The sequence below is a fragment of the Mauremys reevesii genome, linkage group 1, assembly GCF_016161935.1.
Source record: "Mauremys reevesii isolate NIE-2019 linkage group 1, ASM1616193v1, whole genome shotgun sequence".
Classification (NCBI taxonomy): domain Eukaryota; kingdom Metazoa; phylum Chordata; order Testudines; family Geoemydidae; genus Mauremys; species Mauremys reevesii.
This window is the reverse complement of record NC_052623.1, coordinates 279,849,096-279,866,272: the sequence shown is the minus strand read 5'-3', so window position 1 is coordinate 279,866,272 and position 17,177 is coordinate 279,849,096. Positions and strand designations below refer to the sequence as shown.

Below are 17,177 nucleotides of genomic sequence, written 5' to 3'. Positions count from 1 at the left end.
TAAAACACAAGTGATGGAGGGACACATAAGTGCCTACACAAACTTTCCCTAAAAAGTGTTCTGCATTATGTATGATATCTGACTACAGTTCTGCATTTGCAGCAATTGTGTTCCCTGCAGGAGAAACTCATTGGATTTTACTTTGTGAGCATGCAAAAAAGTGCAAGAATCGTGTTACATCAGAAAGTAAATTATTGCTTGGTTATTCAGTATCTTTGGGATATAAATCTGGCAAAGCTTGGATGCCATATTAATTTCAACTCACAAAATCAAACTTCAAAGTTTTTAACTGGGTGATAAATATACAGAAGTTTGCTTCACTAAACTACAGCATGGGTTTTGCTCCATCTACAGGAAACAGGAGGTAAGACTGTCAGCACTGTTTGACACTGCAATATTTTATATAAAAAAATCAGCTGATGGCCTATGACTCCTAGGTCTGGCTAAAACTGAATTTATCTTCCAATTTGGATGCATGTTAAAGACCACCGATATTTGGGAATGCATAAAATCTGATAAAGGAATGCCTTAAACACTTTCCTGCAAGAAACATTTCAAAAGAACTGCAAAGAGGTATTTCAAAGCAGTGACCTGACAGTCCTATCCTGCATAGGATTAACAAGCTAACACTCACTATTTGACTCCCAAAACCTGAATAAAGGCTCTAACTTGCTATTGCAACTGTACAAACAAAATTCTACAAGGAAAACCACAAACAAATCATCTTAATTCTCACCTTTTCTGTTGTAACTAGTGGACAGCTTCCAACAAAAACTATACTTCTCTTTAAGCAAACTAGAAGAGCCCTGGATATGACTATATAACCAAAAAATAAAAATAATCGGTAGGTCGCTTCTGACCATTTATCCTACTTAGCCCAGTCATGGCTAGTTGCTCAAATGGAAGTTCCCTTAAGAGTGGATTTTACTAGAACATGCTAGTGTATATTCCTGTCCTTTCCTCAAAATTAGAATGGGGAAATGCTCTTTAATTCAGTTCTTCAAAGAAGCTACTCATAGCTACTTAACACAACATGTTAAGCTACTATGCAAATAGTGGTTTGAGGCACTTGCTGTTCAGTGGAAATCAAGAAATCATATAGAATGTTTAGGATTTAATAGGAAAAGCTTACCCCATAAGCATAAAGGTATTCAATATTGATCAGTCCAAGTTGTAGCATTGCTTATGCAGAACATTCTTAACAATTGAAGCCTGGTGCTGGATGCCAGTGGTGGTGTATTAGAGTACCACTGACCAGGCCCTAAGATGAATCTTTTCCCCTTTCTCTTAATGCTGAAGAGTTGCCATAAAACTGTCCTAAGTAACATGCCAGCACAAAAGCTGTTGATATACTTGTTCCCAGGTCTGATTTATCGTGACTTTCTCTTCTGGATCAGCCAAAATGAATTAATGAGTTTGAGTTGGGTATCAGTCTGTTGGCTCACTAATTTATGATCTTCCAAAGCAGAGATGCTCAAGCCTTGTCTACTCAAGGTTTGCTGGCATAGTTATGTCGGGGGGGGGATAAAACCCCTAATGAAAGTCCTGGTATAAATGCAGCATACCAGCAAAAAGGTCACTTGGTTGAGAGAATCTGTTTTGTTTAGGGGAAGGTGAACGGGTGTAAGTGACACCAGCAAACCTTTCCTACTGTAGACAAGGTCTTAGGCTTATTTGAAAATCCCAGCCTGAAGTCTTATCTTCTGAAGCATCTTATAGTTTAGTGAGTATTTCGAAAGAGCTTTTTAAATACGGCTATGTAGACCATATTGGACTCCTTTCTCTTTTACATGAAATCCTGAAATTCATACTAAAATATACTTCTAAGCTGTTTTTCATTAAATAGTTCTCTAGGATTCTTCTATAGCTTAGATTTGGGAATAGCTGAATGAACAAGCCACGATCCTGCAATTAAAATTATATATTTGAACAGTTCATGCATTAGCTAAAGGTACCCTTAAATACTTGGTTTTGCTCACTGTTCATACTAAAATATCAAGGAGCTCATAACATACTGCTTTTAGTCATGAAATATTTGCTATGAACTAGAATTTAAAGAAGTAGAGACCCTGCAAGAACTTTTTGCAGCCACTGTAGTTGACAGTATAATTTGACCTTTTTGTTATCTATGAACTGTTACTTATTCTAATAAGTTAGTTTAGACCCATTTGTAAAGTTTATTGTAGTTTCGAGGTTCAAGGTATAGATAGGTTTTCTTACATCCTCCACCTTCTGTGCAAGGGCTAGACACCCTGCACCTAGGTATAAATGGGCAAAAGCAAGTCTACAGGATTTAAAATAGGCACTGCTGTATTGCAAGATGCATAACAATAACACACTTGAGGTGCTTCATGCTTGGGAGAGGAACATGTGCTGAGCACTGTTCAGTGTGCAAAACTTCAGAGACACCCTGAGGGCAAGAAAAGTCAGATGGAAACTTCATTTCTTAAACATTCACACAAGCATCTGATCACAATAGGCAACTGAAGAGGCCACTTTCTCATGTCACTTATTTGTCCAGTGAGCCATGATATCACCCCAAATTTGAGGGACATTCAGAAATCTCACTTATATCCCCTGATATTGGCACAGGCAGGAGGAGGTAAAGAGCACCCCTCCAAGGATCAGGGAAGGACCTAGCCTTCCCTTCTCAGCCAGAAGACACAGCCCCTTCTAAAGCTCCCATATGTCAGAGCTTCAAGGCAAAAGTGGTACAAAAGATAGTAGCTTTCCATAACAAACGCCACACTGCTACTGGTACCATTCAGGCGGCTGATCCTACACTAGCTCTGGGTGGTGCTGTGCTGATGAATGCAGTGCTGAAGAAAACTTTGGCACTGACCACTGAAGAGCTGACACTGTTTGGTACCAACACTCTTATCTGCACTGACAGTTCTTCACACCAGCAGGCTTGGCTCTGGGAACAGTACAAGAGTCTCCAGTCCTGGACAGATTTAGAGGCAATCAGTAGATAGACAGGTCCCTCATGACTGATCAGAACCAGCTATAGATCTAAGAACAAGACATCTGAATGGCATGCACCACTTATGGAGGAGGATTTTTGCCACTTTTTGTCTCCCAGGGAGCACAGCAGACCATCCTCATTGAAATATGACCTGTCTCCACTGAGGCTCGCACAGTGGGACCTCGCTATGCAATGGAGGAAGGAATCCCATAGTTTTTCAGAGTCCAGAAGGGCACCATCAAGCTGGTCTACACATCCTCACTCCCACAGTGCTCCTATCAACATTGACTCTATTAGGACCTCTTGAAGTGTCAAATCATATGTCATAAAGCAGGCTTCCAAAATAGACTAGAGGACAGATAAGTACCGTATTTTCTGCACCATAAGGTGCACCGGATTATAAGGCGCAGTCTCAATTACGGGATCTATTTCTGTACTTAACCCATACATAAGGCGCACCGTATTATAAGGCGCATGCTAAAACATACGGTCTACAAAAAAAGGTAACGGTGTTCATAGTGTAGTAAAAAGGTAACGGAAGCAAAACAGTGAGTTTAGTTGAACTTTATTCTACTATTTAACAATACACTCACATTGATTAAAAAAATAATCTTCTCCCACAAATCCATCAAAGTCCTCATCTTTTGTGTCTGAATTGAACAGCTGGGCAATTTCGCCATCAAACATGCCGGGTTCTCTCTCATCATTGTCGGAGTCAGTCTCGTTGCCAGGTGGCTGTTCAGCAATCTTGTTACTGCAGTAGGTGCGGAAGATGGCCAGCTTTTCTTTGTAATCCGCCGGCAGTTGCTGCGCCACGGTAGTTCTTGTGCGGATGGAGAGATGGCGCCTTTTCATAAAACGAAAGCACCAAGAAGGACCTCCTTGAAAGTGTTCGATCTTCATGTCTTGTGCTATCGTTGCCTTCAGTCGAATGGTGACTGTAGAGACGCTTCTCCCGGCTGTTCTTTGTTCAATAATCCATTGTTCAAGTTGGTCTTCTAACTGTGGCCACCTCGATTTGTTCCCGCGGAAACTCTGTTTCGTCTTCTTAACTTGGCGCAGTTCATTTTCTTGCTTCCTCCACTTCCGAACCATAGATTCATTGATGTTGAATTATTTCGCAGCTGCTCTATTCCCATTTACAACCGTGTAACTGATAGCCTGTAGTTTGAATTGTGCCTCGTAAGCATGTCTCTTCACTGGTGTCATTTTCGGGGGTCCTTAGACAAACAAATGTTGTTTTGCAGCATACCGGTAGTATACCTACCGGAGGAGTGGAGAAGGTAAACGTACGTACTGTACGTATTACGTCCCTGTGTCAGCGAAAAATGGTCCGACAGTCAATCAAGCAAAGCGCTTACCAAAGTCGCACAACAACATTTTTACAGATTTTGGAACTCAGCGCACACATAAGGCGCACCGGATTATAAGACGCACGGCCAATTTTTGAGAAAATTTAAGGCTCTTAGGTGCGCCTTTATAGTGCGGAAAATACGGTACTTTGATATTTGGGTACCTTTTTATTAATACTCTTAAATACAGTCACCTGCAAGAAAAGTATACCTATCCAGTTTCTTTGAATATTAATATTTGGTAGACATGCCTGGTCTACTAAATGTGTACAGGTAGAGATTTCACTCATTTTAAGTGATTTTATTAAATTGACATGTCATGCTCACTCTCTCCAATATGGAATCAAAGAACTGGAAGGGACATTGAGAGGTCATTTAGTCCAGTCCCGTGCACTCAAGGCAGGAGTAAGTATTATCTGGACCGTCCTTGACTGGTGTTTGTCCAACCTGCTCTTAAAAATCCCCAGTGATGGAGATTCCACAACCTCCCTATTCCACTCTCTCAGGAAGTTTTCCTAATGTCCAACCTAAACCGCCCTTGTTGCAATTTAAGCCCATTGCTGCTTGTCATTTCCTCAGAGGTTAAGAGCAGTTTTTCTCACTCTTCCTTGTCACAGCCTTTTATGTACTTGAAAACTGTTATGTCCCCTGTCTTTTTTCTCCAGACTAAACAAACCCAATTTTTTCAATCTTCCCTCATAGGTCATGTTTTCTAGACTTTTAATCATTTTTGTTGCTCTTCTCTGGACTTTCTCCAACTTTTCCACATCTTTCCTGAATGTGGTGCCCAGAACGGAACACAATACTCCAAATAAATAATTGGAGATATACCAATCTCCTAGAACTGGAAGGGACCTTGAAAAGTCATCGAGTCCAGCCCCCTGCCTTCACTAGCAGGACCAATTTTTGCCCCAGATCCCTAAGTGGCTCCCTCAAGGACTGAACTCACAACCCTGGGTTTAGCAGCTCAATGCTCAAACCACTGAGCTATCCCTCCCCCGTTGAAGCCTAATCATCGCGGAGTAGAGGGGAAGAATTACTTCCTGTGTCTTGTATTAGCAGGAGTATTGGAAGCAGCCCAGAGTATTTGCTGTTTTTGCAAGTGTTACTGACTCATATTTAGCTTGTGATCCACTATGACCCCCCATATCCCTTTCCACAGTACTCCTTCCTAGGCAGTCATTTCCCATATGGTAACACCCTGTCAAATACAAGGATCTGAAGACTATTCTGTGTAATGTTTCTTTTAAAACAAAAGCTGTAATGAGGTTTCTTAAAGAACTGACCCATGCCTTTCAACCAGTCAGATTCCCCTGTTCTGTAGGATCTCTGTCACACTAGCTGGCTTAATGGGTCCTCCCTTTGAGCCCATTGCTACCTCTCCTGATGCCCCATTGGCCAGAAGTATAGGAGATCCTTATGTGGAGTGGTCCTCCTTAAACAAGTAAAGGTTACAGTGAGGAATCTGAAATTCCTGCCTAAGAATGATCAGCCCATTTATATTGATCAGCCCATTCTTCTGCCAGTTTCTCTTCGCAAACAGTGTTTTTCACTGAAAGCTTCATGTGCTCGATGTGGTTAAAGCATTGTCCTTTTGCCTACCTAGGATCTTGCCAAAGCTATTTGTCCCATGTGCAGAAGATGAGGACAAACTAGTAGCCGTGCAGATGCTGTCTAAATGAGTTTTGAACTGCACGAGTGCCTGCTGTCTTAAGAAATTCCCTTGGACACATTAAGTCTGATTCAACTCAAGCCCAGGTGATGACTGCTGGTGCCACCTTGAACAATGTCCCCTTGACTGAGATTTGTAGGGCAGCAACTTGGAGTTCACTCCACACTTCTACCACCCTGCATCCATACCTTGGTGCACGTGTCTAGATCAGATGCAAGCTTGAGAAGGGTGTGGTCCTCCAATCTATATAAGTAGGACTCTTGCACACCTCCAGGAACAGGATACTGTGAGGACAATCACTCAAAATAATTTATTTACCTTACAGTAAGTCTGATTCTTTAAGATGTGTTGACTATACAGATTCTGTGACCCATCCTCTTTCCCTGCTAACTTGGGATTCTTCATTGGCAAAAGAACTGAGGTGTTTGAGGCTGCCCCACCCCTTATGCCCTCAGCTTTGGTGGTCATGAGGGTATCCAGAACCCAAGCACTGCTCCAAGACACTGCTATTCAAAAGAATCCAATCGTGTGTGCATATGGTGCATGTGCACAAAGAGTAGAATCTGTGTGGACAACTCAGAACCATGGTAACTTTAAGGTAAATAACCATTCTTTTCTAACCTTTGGGTAAGGGAGTTTTATAAATGCCCTGGAACTTCAAATCTAGCCACATTCTGCTGTAGACTTTTTGTTTGTTAAACATTCCAGGAGTAAACACTAAAACTATTCTAAAACTCTTGATTGTCTTGAGTAAGAACTTTTAATGAGTTTAAAATCTTTCCCCTTGTTAAGAAATGGGGAAGAGGGGAAAACTTCTATTTTTACCACTGAAGAGTGCCAAATATAAAATTGAATCATTTCGCTCCTGTCTTTAAACTGGCATTTTGACCAAAACAAGCTCTTCAAAAAATAAGTGACTTATTTTTGTGAGAACTTGACTTTCATGGATGGCACAATAGTTTTTAAGGGACACTTCTGATTTTTTTTTTAAAAAAAAGACTGTCAGTGGAATTGGGATTGAGACTGGAACAATATAACTTGCAGAACACATTTACAAGGCTTTATGTTAGCTAATGGATAAGCATTCAGTAATGAGCAAATTTGGTGACACAGCTGACCCTTTTAAGATCAGCATAGAGCTTCCTTCACCCTAAAAGTGCTGTCCTGCCACCTTGATCTTCTGCTAGTGGTGGGACGTTCTAGTCCCCACTGCTATGTTTGCAGCAGTATTTGCAGTGGGAACTTTTTAACAATTTTAACAGGGCTCAAGGTAGTTCATGAAGTTCTGGCCACTTTTATAAAAGCAGCTGGAAACATCTACTCCTTTTGAAACTAGCCATATCTAAAGATAACCAGTTGGGAACCACTGAACTAGGATAGGCTTCAAATTCCTGATACCAACTCAGTTCAAAACTTTGCAATTTATTTCTAGAATATATTTAATGTGCATAATTTGAAATTAAGATTAAGATTTTATAATGCTGCAGGGTTGTAAAACTTAGGAAACATTAAGTTCTAGTGTGTAGTAACAGTTTCCAAAGCAGCAGCAGCACCACATGTCCGAAGCAAGAACACAAACCATATTATCCCTACAAAGACTGCATCAGCGCAGAAATCCTCTGTACCAACAACTTCTAAACAACTCTTGCCAGAATGTCCACGTTGAGTAAGGCTACCAATTTTCTCAGTACTGAGAAGTCAATACTGACAAGCCCTACTAGTACTGATCATGGCCCTGCAGGAATTTATTTTTCCAGGGCCCTCATTATATCTGAGATCCCCATAGTCCTCTCTCCTCAGTACTAGTACTTACTGCATCTCAAATCCCAGAATCAACAGCAGCAGCGAGGCACTTTCACTCTCCTTATTGGCTCCATGAGTATCCAGCATATCCTCAGATAGGATGGCCACCTGGTCACTTTCTTGGCATTCTCACCATGGTTCCTCTGTCTACAAATTGGCAACTTCCCAGATACACCTTTGCTCTGAGCTTCCACTCCTGTGGTATAACCAGCCACGAGTTCCACCACACTAGTGGTCATATGGAGATCTGTGGGCAGTCTACAAGCCCCATACTTCCCATGTATCTGTTGTCACCTACTGGGAGTCTGAGGCACTGTCTTTCAGCCTCTATATCCAGAGCCTTAGAACCCGCTGAGAAAACTTGGAGAAGGAGACCAGACTAGGAGAGGAGGCCACACCACAAACAAATCTCATCTTACTCCACAGACAAGGCGATGTTTCTCCCTCCGCTGACAATGGCAAACTATTTCAGAACATCACAAAGAGGGTAATAGACACTGTAGATCCTTCTCGTGGAGGTGAAGGACACCTACCATAAGTTGTTAGACATACTGCACATGTCCTCCTCGAGGATCACCCTCCTAATTAACGTGGTGCTTTTGAATCCAGCTGAGGTAATATGGCAAACACCAGCCTCAGTATCACCAACATGCAAATGGCTGACTAAAAACTACATACATGCCTAAGGATACAGAATTTTTGTCACACCCATGGGAATTCACTGCATCATTGTGGATGCAGTGAATTCCCATGGCCACCAACATCACACGAAATACCCCCATAAGATAAGTGCTGGAAAAGACTTTACTTATTTGGAAGGCAAGCATACTTCTTGATAACCTTGTGCTTCAGAATTGTGAATTACCAGGCCTTTATGACAAAATATGACCACATTAATTATACCAAACATAATGTTTTTATTGACTATCTGCCAGGAGCACAATGAGAACAGTCCATTATTTATGAAGGGCAGTTAGTGGAGAGAACAGCATTCTAGACTGCACTAGATGCTGTAGATATGGCTACCCCCTCAGTATCACAGCAGTCATAACCATGATGCTTGTCCCGTCACACCTTTTGGGGCTGCCAAAGAAGGTACAGACAATGTTTGAGGGCTCCAAATTGTTTACAGATAAGAGTGACACATCACTTCACCTTCTCAGACTCTGGGCCCACACTGAAGGATTTGGGGATCTACACATTGGGACAGAAAAGAAAATTTAGTCCTCAGTCTTCTGACAAATCATGGCTGCCCCAATACCTGCTGCAGCGCTACTATGAGTCACAACAAAAGTCCTAAAGTTGAGAGGTGTAAACAGACTCTCAATCATCAACATCCCAGACTTTCACCTCAAAATCCCAATTTGATGCTCTGATTAAGGCCCTGAGACCACTCCCTACAACAACTGCAACTCGCTATTTGTGTCTTTTTGGATGCTGCCTTGCTCTTTTTCTCCAAAATTGGGAAAACTGACTGGGTCTTGGGCCTGGCCTACGGGGGTGGGAATTGATCTAAGATACACAACTTCAGCTATGAGAATAGCGTAGCTGAAGTCGACATATCTTAGATCAACTTAGAATTACTTACTTCGCATCCTCATGGCACAGGATCGGCTGCCACTCCTCTGTCGATTTTGCCTCTGCCTCTCGCTGAGCTGGAGTTCAGCAGTTGATGGGAGAGCGATAGGGGATAGATTTATCATGTCTATACTACACACGATAAATCGATCCCCGATAGATTGATCGTTACTTGCCGATGCAGTGGGTAGTGTAGACATCCCCTTGGAGGGTATCTCCAATAGATTCTCTATCCATTTCACCTCCCTCTCTCCCCATCCCTCTTCTGGGGCCCTTCTCAAGCTATTTCTCATCTTAACAGTCACTCTTATCTGCTCTGCCTGGGAGCCATAGAGCCCATTCTGGTACACCTCTGAGGTAAAGGCTTTTATTCCGATGTGTCCTGATCCCCAAGAAAAGAGGTTGGAGACCCTACTAAATCTCATAGCATTGAACAAATATGTGAATGCACAAATTCAAGATGGTCACACTAGCAGTGATTTAAAAAAAAAAAAATCTCTAGAACAAGGAGACTTGGTTCTTGACTTCTACCCCCAGGATGCCTATTTCCACATATCAGTTTAACCATCCAACAGATGATCCCTGAGATTTACCCTAGGTCAGAACCATTACCAGTACAGAGTACTTCCTTTTGGCCTTTCATCAGTTTCCAGAGTATCTTATCTATGCACCCTGGGAATCATGATTTACCCATACTTAAGCAGCTGTCTCCTCAGAACCCACTCCTTCAAAGATGACCTATGGGCCATCCAGGGAACTATGGATGTATTCACAAAGTTGGGTCTACAAATCCATGTCCAAAAATCAACCTTAACTCCAGTACAGCACTTGGTGTTTATAGGGGCCAATCTCTCCCCAACTCAGATTTCATAGCCTGACTACTCTACAAATGTCAGACATTGCCTCCAGCTTCTTGGGCATGTGGAGGCAGGCATGTTAGAAATATCTCCTGCCAGACTACAGAGGAGGTGACATGACTCAAATCTGTCTACAGACCAAACACAGATTATCATAAAATATCAGGGTTGGAAGGGACCTCAGGCGGTCATCTAGTTCAGCCCCCTACTCAAAGCAGGGCCAATTTCCAAATGGCCCCCCTTGAGGATTGAACTCACAACCTTGGGTTTAGCAGGCTAATGCTCAAACTACTGAGCTATCCCTCTCCACACAAACCTCTGTTAATGCCCTCCAGGGTCACACTCCCTGGAGTGGTGGAAAGACCCAACAAATGTCTGTATGAGGGTCTCGTTCACACACCCTTACCCCCCTACACACACGTTGCTTCTGACTACAGACACGTCCATGATAGGCTGGGGAGCACATGTGAACAACCTCAAGACTCAGGGCAAGTGGTCTCCCATGAAGGTGACTCTCCATATTAATCTACTCGAATTCAGTGGTCAAATTCGTGTGCTTACTTTCTCCCACTGCTCAGGGACACGCACACAAAAAATCATGACAGACTACAGTGTGCATGTACTCATAAACTGCCAAAGGGGTGCCAAGTCATACCCACTGTGCACGGAAGCGCTAAAGCTATGGAATTGGTGCATTTGCCACAAGGTTTTGATGTCCACAACTTACCTACCAGGAGTACAGAATATAACAGCAGACAGTTTGTCGCAATTTTTCACATGACCACAAGTGGGAAATGAACCCAACAGTACTCCACAGCATTTTCTATCAATGGAGAACCCCACTGATAAACTTATTCACTGCTTATCTGAACAGGAAATGCCCACTCTATTGCTCCATAGCCAGACTGGGAAAACTCTTGTTAGGAGACTCTTTGAGTCTCCCATGGGACAAGGGCCTCCCATACTCCTTTCCCCTTTCCCTCTGCTGCAGAAGGTCCTGATGAAAATAAAAAGAGAAAGCAAATGTTATACTGATTGCTCCTACCTGGCTGAGACAGATGTGGTACCTGTACCTGTCACAGCTTGCAATGTGTCCATCAATCCATCTTCAACCCACTCCTTACCTCCTCTCATAGGACAAACTCTCCATCCAACCTGCAGATAATCTGGCTCCAGGCTTGGCTCCTTCATGATTCCAACACAGAACTACTGCTCTGAGGAGATGTAGGAAGTGCTACTGAACAGCAGAAAATTAGCTACTCACCTCACTTACCTGCAAAAGTGGGCAGGGTTTTAGGTTTGGTCCAAACAAATCACCCTGACATATTCTGTCCTCCCTATGATGTTGGACTACATATTAGATTTCAAGAGGACAGAGCTATCCCTCAGTTTGCTCAAAGTACACCTTGCGGCCATAACGGCTTTCCATCAACAGATAGAGGGATACTCTGTTTTCACTCACCCAGCTACAAATAGATTTTTCCAAACCAGATACCCCATTCCAACATAGGATCTAAATCTAGTTTTAAAGAGCCTAACTAGACTGCCTTTTGAACCTGTGGCCACCTGCTTAATTACCTACTTGTCAATGAAGATGGCATTCCTAACGACCATCACCTCGGCAAGGAGAATAGGGGAGATTGCGGCACTAATGACACACCCCACCCCTCTTTCATGGTATTCTTTAAAGACTAGGTCACTCTTAGGCAATATTCAAGTTCATCCCCAAGGCATCCTCATCTTTTCACATAAACCAACGCATTCACCTCCCCACTTTTACCCATAGCCTCACCATGACAACATTCCCTACGTAAAAGGATAAATGGACACAAGTCAGATATTCGGAATGGCAATATACAAAAACCTGTAGGAGAACACTTCAACCTCCCTGGACACACACTAGCAGATTTAAAGGTAGCCATCCTGCAGCAAAAAAACCTTCAGGACCAGACTTCAAAGAGAAACTGCTGAGCTTCAGTTCATTTGCAAATTTGACACCATCAGCTCAGGATTAAACAAAGACTGTGAATGGCTAGCCAACTACAAAAGCAGTTTCTCCTCCCTTGGTGTTCACACCTCTTCTGCTAGAAGAGGGCCTCATCCTCCCTGATTGAACTAACCTCGTTATCTCTAGACTGATTCTTGCCTGCATATTTATACCTGCCTCTGGAAATGTCCACTAGATTTATCTGATGAAGTGGGTATTCATGCACGAAAGCTTATGCTCCAATACGTCTGTTAGTCTATAAGGTGTCACGACTGTCACTTTTTACATGACAACAGCGAGGCTATACTACATACACTCAACATTAGGAGGACGTTGGCCTTTTATTTTGACAGGATGAAGGCCTTTAAGAAATCACCAAAGCTCTTCCTCTCCACTGCAGAAAGGTCAAAAGGCTCTGTGATATCAGCCCAGAAATTCTCCAAATGGGTCTTGAACTGTATTAACCATTGCTGTCATGCTTGCAATAGATTATTTCCATCTGGAATCCATACACATTCCATGAGATCAGTTTCCACGTACGGTGCCTTCCTCAAGAATGTTCCTATCTCATAAATTTGCAAGGTAGCAGCGTGGGCATCTGATGCTCATATATTTGCAGAACACTATGCAATAGCGTCAGAAGCAGAGTCTCCACAGTGGTGTCATCCATAAAAGACTCTACGCTGAAGCCCCAACCTCCCATCAGAGATACTGCTTGGGAGTCACCTATAGTGGAGCACCCATAGGGACACTACTCGAAGAGGAAGTTATTCACTTTGTCAGCAACAAAGGTTCTTTGAGGTGTGTCCCTATGGGTGCTCCAAAACCTATCCTCCTCCCCTCTCCTTCAGAGTTCTCAATGGAGACTTTGCGGTAGAGAAGGAACTGAGGGTGGTTTACCCATGCAGCGCTAATTAGCCTCAACACACAACACGAGTGAGAGCACATGTGTGGGCCAAACAGACACTGCTACCAAAGATCGCCGATCAGAAGTGCAGGGACGCAGACACACCTGAAGTCTAGCAACCATAGGGACATAATCTCAAAGAACCACCATTATTACACAAGGTGAGCAACTTCCTCTTTTCATGCTGAAAACCGGGGACCAAGGCTCCCTTCCTGCTTTATGGTGGAGCCAAAACCTTTTTATCTTCAAGCCCTGTTAGTCTGACATACTGTATGCATTTTCCCCCAGCTCCTGGGAAAGAATATTCTAGATTGCTGCTCAGTGTCAGTCCTGTTAGGACCTGCTGGCCTTAGAGCTTTAAATAGACTTGCTCCAAGGAGGTTGCTAAGATGGCACTGGACTCAGGAAAGGATGATCTGCCAGCTGATCTCGCTCCTGTTACAAGACAGGAAAAACAGAAGCTGTCTAATTTCTCTGAACAATTTGTTTTATGTACTTTTGTCACATCCCTTCTTACTCCTTTCCTAAAATAAATAATCCCAGTTTTTCCCCTTCACTTCATACTTGTTACTGCTTCTTGGAATCCCTCTATTTCTGCAATATTTTGGAGATGGGGTGACCAATACTGCATGAGCATATAAAAGGTATTATAAATCTTACACTCAGTCCTATTCCTTATACATCTTAACACCTTATTTTTTTTCTACAACTGCACCTAGAGCAGAGGTCTTCATTGAGCTGTCTACAGTGACACTTAGGTTCTAAATTAACACAGGAAAGAAACCTTGTAAAGAGTATGAGCACTTCAGTTTTCCCCCTCCCATGTGCATTATCAACACTGAATTTAAATTCTCATCCTGTTGCCTGTTTGCCCGGTTTGCTTAAGTCTCTCTGAAGTTCCTCAGTCCTCCCTGGTCCTGACTAATCTAAACTGAGTCATCTGCAAATTTTGCTACCACACAACTTGCTTGAATTTCCTGGAGGCACCCTGCTTGTTGTTAACCCTTCATTGATGAAAACTGACCATTTAATTCTACTGTCTTGTTTTCTAGCCAGTCTTTTACCTATGCCTCAGGACTTGCACAAGCGGCTACTAAAAATCTGGCAGGACCTTTTTGGAAGTCTAAATTTAACTGGCTCTTCTATATCCATTACTTTACTGACATGATCGAAGAATTCTAAGATTGGTGAGACGTGATTTTGCTTTGTAGAAACCAGGCTGATTAGATCAGTTGCATCATGATCTCTTAGATGTTTGAACTAATTAAAAATAGAACAACCCTATTTGCCAGGTACAAGTGTAAGACTTACTGATCTGTAATTCCCTGGATCACCTCTAAAGCTTTTTCCAGACTTTCCAGTATAAAATGCAACTTTCCTATAATATGGGCTAAAAGTCATTTGCAGACTCAAGCCTGAGTTGTTGGAAGATTTGACTAAAACTGCTAAATGATTAGACTAATATGTTCTTTTAAAACTTATTACTCTAAGCCAGCAGTTTGCAACCCACAGCCCAATTAGCACACAGCTGCAGCCCACTTGTGTGCTAAAGGCCGTGGCCTCGCAGGTCCGCGTTATTGGCTGCCTGGTCACCCAGCGCCGTGACATCCGGGCTGCCCTGCCGGGCAGGGTGAGTCGGAGTCACCGGCCGGCCCCACAGGGTGGGCTAACACCCAGCCCCATATAGCCAGGTTCAGTGTTGGGGCTGTTGTCAGGCCCCCCGCCCAGGGCGCCACTCCTGACCCCACTTTGTGGAGGGATCTCTGGATTGGAGGCGCTGGGGGTGGGGGAGGAGTCTGTGTGGTTTTTAACCTGCAGCCCAGGTAACATGCAGCCCACAATTATAAATAGGTTGAGAACCACTGCTCTAAGCAGTTGAATACGTCCTACCAATTCAAACTGATTTTGTAAGAAAGTCTCTGTGGCGTTTGATGTAGGGAGGAGCCATAATCGTGTATTTGTAGTGAAGTGTTGCTAATCTAACTTTGTCAGACTTCTGGAACCCAATTTAACATGGTCTGTCAGACTAGGGTGCTTTGGAATTGGGAGAAACTTGAAAAACAAGCAAGCAAAACAAATCCCAATTTACTTAAAGCTTTTCTGGATCAGATGAAACATAACCTAACTATATTCTTAAAAAGTTGTCAATAGGGTAGCTTCTGGAATGACACAATTTTCTCAGTTCACTGAACCATTCTATGGAATTCCAATTGCATGAATCTACATTTTTCTGACTTTCTCAAATGACAAATGTCTTGGTACAGTTAGAGACGCAAACCAACAGGTTTCCTTTATGAAGAAAATCTATTTGCCTCAACTATAGCCACACTCTCCATTAACTTTACTTCCAGTAAACTGTCATTTTTACTACAGAATAGCTGGTTCTTTCAGACTTCAGATTCTAGGAGTGGCAAGAAGAGACCACTGCTTCTGGAAAGAATAAAAAATGAATATTTCTAATCTTGTACAATAAAGTTTAGAATTGCCACATGCTAAAAAGAGTATTGTTAAAAATACAGGTTTCTGTATTTCAGGAAATTTACTAAATTGCCAAGTTTTACTTGCACGCTGGGAGAGTAGACTGGTCAAATAAGAATGTCTGGGCAGCTGCACTTCATCAGAGCAGAACAACCAGAGAAATTCCATCTGAAGTTACAGTAGACACAGGGACCTCCAATGAATTACATAAGGCAGTAAATATTCTGAGTCTCAGCTGTATTGTTCAGTGGTATACAAAGGATTATTTAGTAAGTATGCTCAACAGAAGGCTCACTGCTGTCTTCATTGAGGGTATGACTACACTACAAGCAGCTATAGCAGGACATCTGTGGTGCTGCAGCTATGCTGCTGTAGCATAGACACTTAATACAATTACAGGGTTTTTCTATTATTCTGTAAGTAGCTAGGTCAATGGACGAATTCTTCCATCAACTTAGCTGCATCTAAGTGGGGTTAGTAAACCCAACTCCATTAGGCAGGGTGTGAAACTGCCAACTGTGAGCAATGTAGCTAGGTCAACCCTAATTTTCAGGTGTTTAAAAAAATAAGTGTTTTATAAAATGTGCTCAAAGCTGTGTAGTAATAGTTCTAGCAAGCTGTTATGCATTCAAAGCAGCTGGCTGTGTATTCTGCAGTAACTTCAGGCTCAATCTTATTACTAAATTAGTGGCAAAACTCCCATTGCCAGGAATAGGACTGAGCTCAGTCCTAATCTTCCAAAGATGCTTCATGAAGAACACCAGCCATCTGCCTTTGTTTAAAATAAAATTTAAAAAAATGTTCACTTTAGTGGTCATGAGAGCTCATTATAAAGCAATATGCAGTGTCTCTTAGCAGCTTGTTAAAACCTCTATACGCTTTTGTCTCCTGTCTGAGCTTCTCATTAAAATCCACCTTCTTCCTTAAATATCTCAAAGGCATAAAATACCATCAATTATTCTGATCCTTTAGCTAAGACAGGAAATAGGGATTGAAGGCTGGAAAATTTTTACAGTATTGGGAATTCATGTATTATATACATTATATCAAAAGGCTATACAGAAGCCTGATATACAGTAGAAAACTAAGTTGGCTTAAATACATCGCTTAGGGGTGTGAAAATCCACAACTCTTTGAGTTGAGTGGCCTAGTTAAGCCGACTGAACAACCAGTGTTCCATCACTCTAGCTACCACCTCCAGGGAGGCGGATTACCTAGAACCCTTCCTATTGGCATAGGTAGCATTTATGCTGAAGTGTTGCAGCTACAGCAGTGCTGCTGTAACATTTCAAGTGTACAAAACCCTTTGTTATAGCCTCATCTGCAAATGGGTCTGCTACCCTTGAGTCGTAAATCAGTAATCTGAACAAACTGCAAATCCAAACCTAAGTGTAAAGCATAAAATAGTGCCTCTTCACTGGAAATATTTCAAACTATTTGTAGATATGAAAGTGAAGAAAACTAGGTAGAGAGTGATTTCTCTTGTATAGGAGGTGTGCCAAGAAGCTATTTCTAAAATACAACTCTGAATTTTAGCATTGCTAACTCAAAAAATAGAGATGTAAACTACAGGTGTGG

General features: G+C 42.3%; 1 protein-coding gene across 3 annotated transcripts in view; it reads left to right on the top strand.

Moving 5' to 3' along the window:
• NUDT4 (nudix hydrolase 4) overlaps positions 1–17,177 on the top strand; it is a 56,156-nt gene that overhangs the window by 21,666 nt on the left and 17,313 nt on the right. The window lies entirely within an intron of this gene.